The sequence below is a fragment of the Telopea speciosissima genome, chromosome 7, assembly GCF_018873765.1.
Source record: "Telopea speciosissima isolate NSW1024214 ecotype Mountain lineage chromosome 7, Tspe_v1, whole genome shotgun sequence".
In the NCBI taxonomy this organism is placed as follows: domain Eukaryota; kingdom Viridiplantae; phylum Streptophyta; class Magnoliopsida; order Proteales; family Proteaceae; genus Telopea; species Telopea speciosissima.
The window spans coordinates 38,983,961-39,000,185 of record NC_057922.1 but is presented as its reverse complement, the minus strand read 5'-3'; the positions used below and the strand labels follow the sequence as shown (position 1 = coordinate 39,000,185).

At 37.7% G+C, this 16,225-nt stretch overlaps 1 long non-coding RNA gene and 1 pseudogene across 1 annotated transcript; one reads left to right on the top strand and one right to left on the bottom strand.

Moving 5' to 3' along the window:
* The window catches only part of LOC122668536, a 66,272-nt pseudogene that overhangs the window by 26,010 nt on the left and 24,037 nt on the right, over window positions 1–16,225 (top strand).
* Window positions 3,205–6,313, bottom strand: LOC122666578. Its single transcript, XR_006333682.1, has 4 exons — window positions 6,287–6,313; window positions 6,052–6,165; window positions 5,844–5,910; window positions 3,205–3,310 (listed from the first exon to the last, which is right to left on the bottom strand). It is a non-coding gene; the product is annotated as an uncharacterized LOC122666578 (long non-coding RNA).

Below are 16,225 nucleotides of genomic sequence, written 5' to 3'. Positions count from 1 at the left end.
CCAAACTATGGGAGTCAAGAACACGAGAAGGCAACCGATTAATGAGATAGGTTGCAGTGAGAACAACATCCCCTCAATATTGGGAGGGAATATGGCGCAAAAACATCAACGCCCTGGCCACTTCCAACAAGTGTCAGTTCTTCCTTTCAGCTACACCATTTTGGGCTGGGGTATCGACACAACTAGTCTGGTGAATAATCCCATTATCAGCAAAATACTTTTGAAATTGAGTTTCCTTATACTCAGTGCCATTATCACTTCTCAAAACCTTGAGAGTATCTTAGAACTAAGTTTGGATCATTTTATGAAAATACTGAAAACAGGAAAAAATGGAAGTTTTACGACTAGGGCCCCAAACATCAGACTGCACCAATTGAAAAAGTGAAGAACTCCTTTTATTTGAAATCGAATAAGTAGAACATATCTGTTTGGCCAGAACACAAGCCTCACAAAAAAAATCGGTCTTATCACATGTTTTGACCAAAGTAGAAAATAAAGATGCTAAAATTCCTAATGGAGGATGACCTAATCTAGAGTGCCACTGGTAAATTTTAGAAGAGACTAAGGAGTTCTAATGTGGAGATGGTAATGGGGTGGAGTGAGATGACCAACATCAAGCAGGTACAAGCCACTATGCACTTTACCCAAATCCAATCGTCTTCCTAGAGGCCAGATCTAGAAACATGTGGTAAATTTAAAATTTTTTTTAAATTTTGAGTTGATCATATTTTTGGTTGCTACTGGGTCATTCTTTTTAGTAACCCATACTGTTTATCTCTGTTATAGGTTCCCATATTTGTTATATCTAGTGTGGTAGAAGAATTGTTAGCATTCACCAATATTGTGCCTGAATGGTTATGCGAGTTGCGTCAACAGAAGGCATATTTTCTTCAGAACTAATTATTCCTAATACATGAACACATTAATTTGATTACAATAGACGTCATGAAGAAAAATAAACATAATACTTTCTTTAAATTTAATTTTGCAGCTGTATTCTGGCAATCCATTGTTTGGGCACATGGAGCTAATAAAAAAAAAAGAAGCTTCATTTGTTTCCCACAGTTCATTCACCCAATTTACTGTAAGACTTTGCATTTGTTCAAAGACCTATTGGTCGGATTTCCTATTGTCAATGATTGTCAATGATGTAATTGCACAGGAACCTCTTTTGAAAGATAAATTCCAGTGCTTCCTCTTTTTGGGATCTATTTATTTTAAATCAGGTGATGTTTTTGTACACAGGAAAATGTGGCGAGAACTTTGTATCGTGTTTTCTCCTCACTGCTGTCTGCGACTTGGTCCTGTTGTTCCCTTGCTTCATCGGTGGTTTAGGAATCAACACTGTTTACTTATAGAGGAGGTATTCTTTATTCTGCAAATTTTTTATTCCAACACTGTATGTAGCTTTTCCAACATACAAACATACTTGCATTTAAATTCTAAAGCTGACTCCTACTGAGTAGTGTTATCATTATGCAAACTTGCAGCCAGAAGTGGATAATGCTCTTGCTCTTTCACCTTTCAAGCCAGTAGCGATGAAGGTCCTTCAGTGTTCGTTTCTTTCTGGAATGAAGTAAGGGTTCATGATTGGTCTTGTTAATTAAAGGTGTTTCTGTATTGCTTAATCTAACGAAAACTTTTATAGTTTCTATTATTTTCTTTTCTTCATTTCCTTCCCGCTCCCCCCTCCCCCTTGAAAGCAGTGTAGAATGATTGAACCATCCCAACCACACAACCTTCAACCTAGACCCAAGTTATAGTGCTTATTGTGCAAGCATAGAACCTGGTAAACTTTGGTGTGTCCATGAACTTAGCTATAATGAAATATAAGCTGGAATGACCGTCAAAATCAGCTAAATGCTCCTTGAGCCCTATGCGATACCCAAACAAAAAATTAAGCACTTAAACCCTATGCAATACCCAAGTTTGAATTAGGCTTGCATTGATGCGAGGGTCTCAACTCCAGCCCAAATTCACCTAAATGTCGTCTTAGATTTTTCAGCCTGATCAAGCAAAAAAGTATGTTGGTTTGAGGTTTAACAAGAGTGAAGACATGTCATTATTTCTGTCCCATTGAAAGGAAATTAGAGTGTTGGAAACCATGGAATGCTGTGGAAATATTATTGATATTTTGGAATATATGGATGTGGAAAGTTTAGGAAACATTAAAAGATGCAACTTAATCTAGGGAATGATGGAATAGACATGGGAACAACTCATTATACATATACTTCACTAATCAATCATTTGAAAAGGAAAAAAATAAAAGGAGATTTTATAGCTATTGGTCCATTTTGATGGTTATATTTGAAGCCAGTAAGGCCGAATCGAAATTACACCAAGATTTTAAATGGAATCTAGTTGGCAATACAATTTGGCCCAAGAGGTTGCGTTTTTATGGCAGATGTTATGTATGTGATTAACTTATTTGGAAATAGAGAAACAAGGTATTATTTGAATACAAGTCAAGAGAAACATAAAAAATCTATTCAATCATTTGGCTATGATTGGGTATGTGGCCTTGACTATAAATCTAGGTTGATTTGATCATTCTTTGGAATTTTTAACCCTGGGTTGCTATGTGCTGGATTATTAGCTTCGCATGCATTGCACAGGTTTTACATGCTAGTATGGAAGCTGCAAAAAAAATTATGTAAATACATTTCCAATCAACAAAACAGATATTAAACCAGATAAGTTTCTCGCATTAACAAGGTATTATTTGAATACAAGTCAAGAGAAACATAAAAAATCTATTCAATCATTTGGCTATGATTGGGTATGTGGCCTTGACTATAAATCTAGGTTGATTTGATCATTCTTTGGAATTTTTAACCCTGGGTTGCTATGTGCTGGATTATTAGCTTCGCATGCATTGCACAGGTTTTACATGCTAGTATGGAAGCTGCAAAAAAAATTATGTAAATACATTTCCAATCAACAAAACAGATATTAAACCAGATAAGTTTCTCGCATTAATTTTAAAGGTTTCCATCTTTGAAGAGATAGATATTAAATATGAGCAGATAAGTTCAAGATAACAGGAAAGTATACATTAACATGATACTTTAACATAGAAATTGCTGCATGAGTTATCTGGAGGACATCCACGCAAGCAGCAATGGATCCATCTGCGAACGAATTATTATCAATCCAGGATTATGTAACCATGTCTCCCCAATCTAAGAAATTAACGCTCGCCTTTATCTACAACAGGAAGATGTAAAAAATTCCCTTCATGCATTATATACAATGCTTCAAGGATTGTTGTCTCCAATTTTGCACATTCTGGGTGGGGTGTCATTACCTACAAAAAAAAATCACAGAAGTAAGGAAATGCTATCAAACTGAAAGTAAGAAAAGCATCCATTCATTCAGACAGCTTAATGTTGGAGGAGTCATCTTGAGTGCATACAGGTATAACATTAATTCACTAATAGTGAATATTAAGCAACACAACATTATTTTATATCAATAGTATCAGGAGTTAATTCTTTAATGTCCAATATGATGGGAACGTTATTTAGTATCAAACATCACATTAAGCTAACTAGCTTGTGTAGAATTTGAATAATCAATACGAACTGCCAAATAGTCTAGAAAGAGAAGCATAACATCTCAAGTCTGTGAAAAGAGTATGTAACCAGTAGGTCGACTAGATTACTTCTAAAAGAACACTTTTATCCAAGCCCTGTATAACTTCTAGATCCAACTAATAAGGGATTGTATCAGCCTACAATTACATACCGCAAAAGGAAGGATCAATAAGTCAACCAGTTGGATAGGATCTACAAGTCTTCTAGTTGGGGTTCATATCTCCCTCCTAGTATTATCTTCTTACCTACCTTGTGCTCATGAGGTAGATAAACTTCCAAGAAGTCAAATCCCACAAGAAACACAACCTTCTACCATCTATGCACCCTCAGTTGATTCAGTGGAAAAAATTTACCATTTATTCAGGAACTATTGGTGTCACAACTTGGCAGATTCATGGTATTAAGAATCCCTAACTGAAATAAGTTAGTGCATCTGGATGTTTCCATAGCACCACTTTAGATGGCTTATATGAAGTTTCCCAAATTTACAATCCACTTGTGAAATTTTAGGAGGCCAAATTCTCTGATTTTGGCAAACCTAATTGTGTCCAGTTCCTTCTAGGAGGTAGAGGAAGGAAGTGCACTAGGTTCATGTGCCCATAGATACTATGTATTTCCTAAGTGAAGTTAGATAATAAGCGTCACAAAATACAAGTGTAGCATGAAGAATCCATATAGTGTCTAGCCCTATTGAAGTGAGTAGATTCAAGGAGAAAATAACCTATTTTCACTAAACAAGAAAAACATCATATTGCATCCCAGAAGTCTACTTTAGAAACTTTAGGAGTTCATAGTATTGGCGGTAATAAGTTTAACTCTATTAACAATTTAGTACTACACCTCAGAGGAGGTCTATAAGAATATCATGACCTCTGAGGTTTTTGATCATTATGAGCTTCCCTTGGGATTTTAAGGTCAATCACTTACCTCCCTCAATTACATGTCTGTCAATTTAAGCAACAAATATGCTGATTTCATTCAAATGGTACCTTTCAACCATTGTAGCCCTAAGAAATTGATTAGTTATCAATTAGAAGGCCTACTTTCCCTCATTAATGTTTTTAATTTCTCTAATGTTCTTACTATCTTTCCCTCTATCTGAGGTATTGCTCTCTGTTAAGTTGTAGTCTTATAGATGTCGGGGACCCCTATTGGGCCCATTCTTCCTGTTGGTGGTATTGAAGTTAGGTAGTAGTCACGATAGGGGGAATATCCATATCATGAGAGAATTTTAGTTATTTATGGTTTGGTAATTTTCTTTCTTGTTTTAGTTTCCTTGACTGCAATTCCTACTACGAGTACAGTTGCTGCATTATAAATAAAGTACGGAGGTCCAGCGATAGAATATTCATTGATTCCACCGCTGAACCAGTTCTCTTCTCATCCCTTCCCTCTCCATCGTTTCTCTCCCTATTTCTCTCTTTGTTTCTTCTCTTCTTCAATCTCTGGTTGACTGGTTGTTAGGTTATCCCTTGTTACACACTCAAAATTACAACCCAAAACTTGTTCATTGTAATTGCATAGAACTATCAAGGGATTGATAAACAAGTTGCGAGAGCTTCATTTTTTATACTTAATATGGAAAATGATTACTATTCTTCACCTTACTTTAGACATGTTGTTTAGTTTATCTCTAAACCTGTCAAAAAATTCATAGTTATTGTTATGATACCAATTGAAATATAGCTGAGAGCCTCAAATCATTAACTAATTTAACTAAATCTCTTAACCACACAGAAAAGAAAGCTCAAGTGAAAGCTTTATCTCCCTCTTTGAGGTGCCTAAAAGCGAAGAGATTGAACAACTAACACTAGCCTAGTCCCTAAACGCCACTAAGATTTTGAATCTATAAAAGGTGATAGTCACCAAACCTAGCTTTTAGAAAATTAATTTGGCCAGACCAGCCAGCTTCTGTACAGTTCGGATAGACGTCAAGGTCTGATATTTCTTTTTCCACTTCAAACCAGACCCAGAACTGTGGTAACATTACTCTTCGTGACTATCATAACCATATAAAACCTACTACATCACATCAAATAAATAAGAAAAAAAAGACCTACTTAATCAATGAAACATTTAAAACATAACAAATGCTGATTCTGTAGGGTTGCATTTAAAATAGTCACAGCTTGCTAAAGATAAGTTATCAAGCACACCACTGAAAAAGAAAATAGGGTGAATGCGCACTTGTAAAGATAAATTACAAAAATGAAGGTTAGGTAAAGCACAAGAACATGTAAGAACCTTTTCAACAAGAGTCAGCTCGGGGGAAAGATTTTGAGCCACAACTCACATAAGCACATCTTTCGAACTGCAGCCCAGAGAAACAAACAACTATATAAGTATGCAAAAAAAATACAAGGCATTGGACACCATATAATGTGCATCTTGCACATGACAGGTGTTCTAAACCACACACACAGAGAGAGCCAAGTTGAGAAAAGGCTAATACGTAAGTATCCCCTGAGGTTTGTTTCCAATTGCAATAATCACTGAACTAACTTGCAACTCTTGCATCTTTTTTGTCGCGAAATAGACACTATCTGATGGAGACACTATTGCAACCCTGCAAGTGAACACAGAATAAAAATTGGCAATAAGAAATCATTTCCAAAATAACAACATGCTAATGAAAGACTTTGACAAAGACAGGCCAACAACCAACTCATAAGCAAATAATATAGTACTTGGAATTTTCAGGGATGGCCGTTGACAAAGAAGGTTTAAACATCCGCTCCTTGAGAGTTTCAATGAAGATATGGAGCTGCAACCAAAAACATAAAATAGAAAAGATTGGAATCTATCGATTTGCCACCTTGCATGAAACTAATGACAGATTAAAAGTGAAAATGTTTCCAACTATCCAGGTGGGTCATATAGATTCCTTTACTAGCTGAGATTTCAAAGATGACACAGCTGAACACCCCCCCCCCCGCCTACCCCCCCCCCCCCCCCCTACCCAAAAAAAGAAAAAGAAAAAAGAGGAACCAGACCAATGAAATAGGAGGCACCTTGGGTTGGTCTGTTTTGAAGTTTCACTGCCCACCACCATTGTCCAGCCAACGATGAATGACTTTTCAGCTTGTCGTTTAGGCTATCAAAATTTATCTTCCCATTTGAAATGGCATACAAACAAAGAGAGACGTGTTCTTCCCTCAGATATGGCACTTAAGATAGAATTCACCAGACAACAATGGCATAGGAACATGTCAAGCCGTTTTTGGCATCCAACTAAAGCCACTTAGTGGAGGATTCTATGATCACCTAGATTTCTTTGCCAGTGATCATCTGACCTACCTAGCAAGCATGTCCTATATATTAAATTGACCCAACACATACTATACATTGTTTTATAATTGAGGGAAAAAGAAAGAAAAACTAAAATCGATAAGCTTTTCTCCTTGCATCATCATTTCAGTATTTATTGGAACTCAGCCATGTAAAATATTAGTACTGTTTAAACGAAAAATTGTGATACCATGAATGTAACTTTAGTTTATCAAAACAACACTTTCTTAGTCTCCACTCCCCAGATATAAAAGATTCAATAAAATTGAAACCACACCCACTGAAGATCTTTCTGAGGTAACTAACTTGAAAAATTGCTACCCCAGTGACGCTCCACCCCTTCCACAGCGGCTGCAATGGCACTTCCTTTCTCTGCAGCCTTTTGCATTCTAGATATAGCATCATAGAGGCACTTTATAATATCCAACATAGCAATAACTTCACCATTTTCAACGATAGGGAGGTGCCTAAACTTCCCTGGATAAGAAATGAGTAAATAATTAAAGACAATTTGAGGAGCCATCTCTAGGTAATTGTTAGTACTCTCATAGAAGATATTGCATACACACACACACACTTTCAGTGCGAACCAGAGAATATTATAGCCATTAACAAAGGAAATAAAATGGGGAAAATACCAAAAATAGATTCTTTCAAAAAAAGTTGAAAAGAAACAAAAGCTTTGGTGAACTACTACAAAACAGATCGTCCTAGTCAATAGTTTCAGCAATTTTAATCAGTGGCAAGATGGCGCATGAGATTGTGTTGTCAGCAGATGTAGTCACCTAGTAAGTAGGACCAGCCAAATGTTAATTTTTAAATTGCATTCGTTAATGTTTCATTCACAAGAACTTGATTAGAAGACAAGATTTCCATGCACGACATCCAATATACAAATGTAAAATTGGCTATAAATGCATCAGAAATACTAATAGTCCAGGATATGCATAGCAACTAATATTGATCAAAAGAAGCTAAACACGAGCACACATACGCGTACACACAGGCACAACCCCAACTGACCAACCGTACACCTGTACACCAAAATTGAATGGAAGTCCAAAGTCTTTATAAGCAAAATAGGAGAGAGGAACTGCAAATGCCTTAAGTACTAGCTAGACACTAGATTTTCCACTTAATCCTAGGGTAACAGACACAAAAGAAGCCCTTGTAAAATTTGAAGGCCTATGCCTCAACCGGCAGATGTTTTACTTTACATTCATCACAACAAGGCACATAAAGTGTGCTTTTTGCAGTGACATCCACGTCAAAAATTCCAATGGCAATTTAAATCATTGCAGGCGTGCTGGGGCACTTTTCTTTTCAATCAGATGCACTAGTACCCTTTCGACCCTAATATACTTATGTAATCCAGTCATATAGATTCCACTGCTTTGTTGGGTAAGGATTTCTTTCTTTCTGATCGGTTTACAACCACTTGAGGGCTCTGGTTGGGTGAATTCAGTTACCTCTTCACAAAGTTAGTATGCACATATGTGCTGTGAGAGAGAGATCTACTGTTTGCTTAAGGTGATAGCCTAGGTGATGTAGATCAAGAGAGGTTCCAACACAAGTATTCACACTGGAAAATCCTAATCTAATGGATTAAAAAACTAGCCTAATAGGTTATATAGGTCATGGGCTGGGAATTTTTATGCTCTCTGTTGTACTTGGCCTATTTTGAAAGCCGGTATATAAGGGATAAGTGGTCCATACGAATTTAACTTGTTAGTTGTATCTAGTCCTCTAAGGTTATGAAGTCTTGGGGATGTCAATAAGTTAGTTTCTTTGTTAGTTGTGAAAGTCCTTGAAAATGTAAAATTCATTCAAAATCTTGAGAAGTCCCAATGCAAGTCCTAGGAAATGTATAGGCCATTAAATGTAGGAGAAAATCCCAATGAGAATCTAGAACCCTCCCAACCACTGTATAAAAGAGCTGCTTCTAAACATTTTGAAATTTGTTTATCAAAAAGAAAAAGCATTTTGAAATTTTTGGTTTTGTGTCAATAGCGTTGAAGTGGAGCTAAGGAGATTGATGTAGAAAGGACCAAAATCAAATTCAAAACAATGTAGTGAACAGTACCCGAGTACTAACGTGAACACTGGGACAGCCATACTGGGAATCCTTATAGAAGACCCAAGTTGAAGACCAGATCTCCCCCCTATTTTGTCTTAAAAAGAAACCAAGTCAGCAGCTAGCAAGGGAGATCAGCTACAGTTCCTAGAAGACTGATTTACTTCTTTTTTTATTTGCTATGTTGATTATTCAACAGGCAAGCTAGTTAGTTTTTAGTATGTGTGTAGACACCTAAAATTTGCTTGCAAAATATTTTGAAAGCCATAGCCCTTTATTTTTCATACCTTTCCTGCCAGTGTAATGCTGCCCCTTTTACTTCTAAGTTTCTTGAACAGAACCTTTGTTCCACTATGTATTTCCACTCAAAATTGTTCTGAAAGGTAGTATCTCAATCTAGAAACTTCTCAGCATATCTATCCATGAAGATTAGTTACCCCAGTCCTGAGATCTTCAACATTCAATGAATTTCAGGTTGTTCATGAGTGGCGGGAGCCGCAGGACAATGAAATGGATTTTCTTCTTCGTTTTTGGATCCACCTTCTGGTAGATCTGAAGGTTATGGTCGTCTTCTGGTGCCTCCATCGACCACCTATGATTCTTGGCACTGCAGATTTTGGAATCGCAACCTAGTTGATCAAGGCATGATTGTAGCCCGGCAAATGGTCCTGTAACTGAGATTTCATACAGATCTACTTCGTCTGTGATGCCATATTTGACATAGGAAGATGCAAATTGCAAATGTATCATGATTTTGTTTGTGAGGAAATTACAAAAAAAGTGAGAAAAAATGGAGCTAGAGAATGATTAAATACTATTAATTTCTCTTCTAGTTCAATGGTCCAGGTCCAGGTCTGAAGAGAATTATTTCTCTTGTTCAAGGGGAATATTTCAAAGGCTGTGTCTACATCCATAATAGCACTTCTATGCCTTAGGTGACTTGTTCAAGAGGCTAGAAGTAGCTTGCTCATGAAATCAGTCTTTGGATTCACATGGCTGTTTAACAAAATAATAGGTCATAAATCAACTTCAAAAAAAAGATAAGAGTGATACATGATGACATCTCTACATTCGACTAGCTATTTCGTCTCACCATAAACTGTTTTCTAGTTCCGCAATGGGTCAATTGGTTTCTAATAAGTCTGAGTATACATGGTTTCTAGTTTAATGGTAAGGATGTCAATCTATAATTGCAAACTATAGTGTTTTCTGTTTATTTCGAATTTAGTTATGTTTATTAATGAATAATGTGTCAGTGTAACAGATGTGAAGGATTGTATGGAGAAAGTACAGTTTGTTAGATTTGCCGAAGAAGTCTACTACAATGGAACATTGATTTTAAAAGCATTCAGTTCTGGCCTGGAAATAGGAACATGTAACTGGACAATACGTGCTCCAAGAAGAAACATTACCTGTTTGTCAAGCTCCATCTTCGAATCTGCTCATGCAATGAGTTTTGACTACAGTTCTCTTCAAGGGAATGATCTGATCCTATTTTCTGATTTCTCATTGTTGCATGATGAAGTTGATGTTAGTAAGGATTCCCTTGCCCATATGAATCAGATAGAGCCTGAGTTCAACCAACCAACTACCTGTAGTTTCTCAGCCCTAACGTATATATCCCTATTTAATTTTAATGTAGTTTATAAAAGGCTTCTCATTGTTTTGTTGGTTCCATATCATTTAATTCATTTAGAACCCGATTGTCTGTTAGCCTTAGCTTTTTTCTTTTCCCTGCCCCTTTTCAATAGCTGTAGTTGGAGATTAAAATTTCAATGCTTGACATGTTGCAGGAATGATGATAATGATGGGAAGAATTTCATCCAATCACTCATTGGTACTGAAGAATATTCAGAGGAGACAGACAAGCTTGCTTTCATCTGCTCCTGCGCCATAGACTCTGTTACACAAGGAGGTTCTGTCCTTGTACCCATTGGTCGACTTGGAATTGTGCTGCAGCTTTTGGAGCAGATATCACAATCTCTTGAATCTGCAAACTTAAATGTAAAGTACTTATGCTCGTAGTCTGAACCAAATTGATCGATTTTTACTTTATTGCTCAAGTTTAAGAAAAGATCTATTTTGTTTTTTTTTTAATGTGGTAGGCCCCTGTTAGCCTAGTCACGGGCTCTTTAGAGCCTCGTTTGCTATTCCATACTATTTATTTTGTAGCTTAGGTGATCAGTTTAGAAGTTATGTTTGAATTAGGAGTTGAGACACATTGGGAAGTTGTGACGGCATTAGGATTGTCTAATACCCAAGTAACTAGCATAAGAAGCCATATACCCTGCCCTAAGGAGGCCACGGATTTTTATTTATAAATCTTAGAAGTTCTTCTACATGGCATCATGGATTTACTAATGTGGATCCCTTAGTTTTTCTGGGTGGATTTCTATTGATAAATTAACTAGTCAGTAGCCCTTTAAATTTGTGCCTGCAAGTTGTGGTTTGTTCTCTGCTGCTATTATTTAAATCTTAATATGAAACTGAAATTCTTTTCAGTTTGAATTGTTCCATACTTTTTAGATTATGTAGCCTTTTTCTATCAATTAACCTTCTTTCAAATTAAAGTTCCATTGTACAGTTTAATATTGTCTGCAAAACCTTGATATTCAGACCAGAAACCAGATCAGGTTCGGTCACACCCTTTCATATCAGAGAGAAAATTTTCTAATTGAACTTCTCATTCAATTGGAAGGCGAAGACAACTACTAATATAGTAGACTTGTTAGCTAGGCTAGAGGTTGCATTCAGGGCACTCCCTTCCTATGCTGTTTTAGTCTTATATTTATCTGTTCTTTTCTTTATGGTCATGTCTTGGAAGGTAGAGTAGGACCCCTAGACTGTTGACCTAAACTTCAGAGCTATTGGTTTTTTTGTGGTTTTCAAGTTGGACTGCTGCTCTTGAAGACCTTAATTTTTAATTCTCATAATTTCTGATATTTCATCTAAATTCCTATTCTTATTTGGATTTCTTAGTGAATTTATAGTTCAATTCAATATCTTTCTCTCTTGTCAGTGTTCTTTTGTTGTCATAGCCTAAGCAGGAATCTACATTTCTAGTTCTATTAGGATTGGTAATTTTGGTTTCTATATAATCCATCAGTTTTTATTGATTTCTGTTAAGAAAATGCTCATGTATATTAAAAGATTGGTTGCTGTGGCAGCACCTTTTTTGTTTTTACATTATAATTTATCTTTCTCTTCTGTTGATAAATTTTTTTTTTGGGTGAATAAGAAATTCATTACCAAAGAGGATGAAAAATTACATGACCCCAAAAGGGGAGCAACAAAACAAAAAACAGAGACCAGCCCTTAAAGAGTAGGGGCTGGATTGAACAGCGTTACCTAAGTGTGGCCCCCGGAAACAACTATGCACCTGTTCCTTTGGGAGTCAATACAAGAAGAAAGAGGAGCGAAGGCTAATTTGGCCTTAATTTCAAAGGAAATGGAATTCCAAATCTGCTGATATGAGCGGGAGTTGGAGGTCCATTTCCTGAATTACGCTCCATCCAGATATGATTAAGCGAAGCACAAAAAGTAAGCTTCTGGACAGTGTCGCAGATAGAAGATCCTGCAAAAGTCATAACAATCCATAGCCACTCGCGAAAGAAAGGCAAGATTCTGCGTCGTGCAGGCCAGCATTTGATTAGGACTCCTTTCCAGATTGCTTTGGTAGTTGGGCACTCGAAGAACAGATGGTCGATGTCTTCCACATTATTCCAACAAAGGCAGCAGGAAGGGGGGACTTGGATGTGACGATGCCGAAGGAAGGCCTGGGTTGGAAGGCATTTGGAGAAGATCCTCCAAGCAGTGAAGCAATGCCTAGGGATATGATGCTTGAACCAAACAAGCTTCTTCCAAGGAACAAGAGGACCCTTGAGGCGGATAGCATCCTAAGCTGAATTAGAGGAGAAGGAGCTGGAGTTGCTAGCTTTCCACAAAACACAGTCATCTCTGCTGGAGAGCCTGCGGGGAATGGAGGCAAGGTCATTCCAAATATGAGTAAGGTCTTGGGAGGCAGTGGAAGGAGGAGACCAGCCAGCAGGGCCTAAGATATCAGCCACCAAGGAGAGTCTGTGGAGGCTGGAGGCATAAATGGTGCGAGGAGATATCATGCTGATTAGGATCCCCTTAGGGTGCCAATGGTCGAGCCAGAGATAAGTAGAGAGACCATCTCCAATCTGAGTTCTAATGCTGTGGAGAACCAGGTGACGGGAATCCAAGATCTTGCGCCAAACCCAAGAAGAGTCAGAGGAAGCAGAAGCTGACCAGATGGAATCCTGACGGAGAAGATTTGAATAAACCCAATCGACCCAGATACTCTTTTGCTTAGAGACAATTTTCCAGATGAGCTTGATGATCCCTGCAGAATTGGCCTCTTTGATTCTTCTAATGCCCAGACCACCTCCTTTTTTAGGAAGACAGACGGCTGCCCAGCTGAGAGGGTGAAGGAATTTAGAGGACTCCTTACCCTTCCAAGGGAAGGAGGCAAAGAGAGATTCCAAGGACTTGATAGTAGCTTGGGGGAGACCAAAGATGCTAGACCAGTAGATATAAGAATGCTTCCAGAACTGAACGAGTAAGAACCAACATGCCTGCATAGGAGAGAAGCTTGCCTTTCCATAACTGGAGCCTTTTGTGAATAAGATCAAGCATCGGGGTACAGTGATGAGCCGTGAGCTTGGAAGGGATAAGGGGGAGACCCAAGTACTTGATAGGGAGATGACCATCAAGGAAGCCTGATCTCTGGAGAAAAGCCAGCTTGAGAGAGTTAGAGACTCCTGCTAAGAAACTCTGAGGCTTTGCAGGATTTTGGCGGAGGCTGGACATCTCATAGAAGTGCTGAAGGCAGAGTAAGGAGGCATCAAGGGAAGCCAGAGACGCCTTGGAGAAAATCATCAGGTCATCAGCGAAAGCCAGGTAAGTAAGCTTGAGCCCTTTACACTTAGGCAGAGGGGGAATGAGCCGCATATCCGTGGCAATTTGGATTTTCCTGGATAGAACTTCCAAAGCCAAATTGAACAGGTAGGGGGATAAAGGACAGCCTTGCTGAATACCCACCCTGGCTTCAAAGAACCCTGCCGGACTGCCATTGATTAAGACTGAGAATCTAGGAGTGGTGATGCAAGATTTTATCCAGTTGGCAAAAATCACAGGAAATCCCATCTTGGCCATCACATGAGCAATGAAATCCCATCTGAGCGAGTCAAAAGCCTTATGAAGATCAATCTTCAGGAGAATAGAGGGCGCATGATTTTTCCTTTCAAACCCTCTGACAATGTCGTGGCAAAGGAGGATGTTGTCAGAGATGCTTCTCCCAGGGATGAAGGCAGATTGGTTGTCGCTAATAAGCGGACCCACTACACTCTTGAGTCTTATAGCAAGAATCTTAGCAATGAACTTGTACAGCAGGTTGCAAAGGGCTATAGGTCTGAATTCATTCATGGTGGAAGCTCCCTCCTTCATTCCCACCCCTTTGATAAAATTTAACTCATTTTATTATTGGAAATTGGGAACTTTTAACATAATGATCCTACTTCTGAAATCTTCAAAATTTAGAAAATTCTTTTTAGAGTATTAGAAGCAGAATTGCCCATAACAAGAATGACTTGTATGCTATTTGGAGAACATGGCATTGGGAACCTTTTACTTTGCTACTGCCGTCCCCCGCCCCCAAAAAAAAAAAAAAAAAAAAAAATTTAAAAAGGGGGTGGGAATTTGATTGTTGCTTTGGTAGACCCTTCTGGTAGTGGGGGGCATAGTTGTCACGGCGTCACGGCGATCCAAGTCGGTGGAGGGGTGTCACGCCGATATATCGACATGTCGCCCGCCATGGCAACGCCATGGCGAGCATGTCGACCATGTTTTATTTTTTATTTTCTCTATTTTTAGTGTCATTTAGTATGCTATTATATATGCCCTATAACATAAAAAATCAGCATGAAAGTGTACTACTAATATACTATGGTTTAATTCATGAAAGTGTAATATCCATTAGTGTATATGAAAGTATGAAAATATAGATTAGCCTATCAAATAATTGAAAGCAATAGTAAAAATCAAATGATAGGCTAAGTGGCTAACCTGTTTACTGAAGCTTGATAGCAATAGTCTTTTTTCAGTGTGTGTGATTTGGAGCAAAGCAACCTGAACAAAGTAATAGGTATATATTAATATATATGAATTTGATGAAAGATGAGAGGAAATTATGTATTCAAAAGCAAAAAAATAATTTAAGATAAATAACTGAATATAGTATAATAGTAATCAAAGATCAAAATTTAAAGTCAAGTAATTAACCAAAATACCAAATATAGATAACCTTAAGTCCTTAACTAATCTTCAAAGATCAAAGTTTAAAGTTCAAACTTCAAACTTTAAACTTTAAACAATCCACAATATCCAAAAGGACCAAAACTAATTAATTATCATATTCATCTAAAAGATCTGCATTTGGCAGATTTTCTTGTCGTGGCTCTTCGATGCCATCATAGTCATCTACGACGTTCTCGTCGTCATTCACATCATCTTCCTCTTCTTCTTCGTCTTCATCTGGTTCAGAGTCATCTTGAACATTAGCCATCCTTGAGCTACCTCTCCCTCTACCATGTCCACGGCGTGAATATGTCACATCAACTCTAGAGGTTGATGCTTGAGTTCTCCTTGGTCGGATGGGGGCTTCAATCGATGCCCCCATTGCTCTACCAACATTGTCCCACGTGAGATCATCATTGGGAAGGACTAAATCTTCCACTGGCTGGGTAACCATCCACTCACTAGACCAATCCAGCTCATCAAGAATTAGTGGATCATATTTTTTGTTTTTGCCTTCCAGCTCATGTCTTTGTTGAAACCTTTATTGGAGGCGGCTATTGTATTGAACGTAGACTAGATCATTCAAACGAGAATGTTCCAGTCTATTCCTTTTCTTGGTATGAATCTGAATTCATAAACAAGAGAGAACAAAAAAGTCATTTTTCAATAAAAGACATAACAAAAGTGAAAAAAAAAGTCTAAAAAATAAATTAAATGTAAATGTAATCATGTAAGTTAATACTTACGAACTCAAATGTGCTCCAGTTGCGCTCACAACTAGAAGAAGAGCAACAGAGGCCTAATATGCGTCGTGCAAGCTTTGAAAGCTCAAAAGCACGACCTCCATTTGTACTCCACCAAGTAACTATAAAAATATAATAAAAAGACTAAATTAATAGTAATACATCATAGACATAGTAGCATATAAAGTAGGTACAAACTAAAA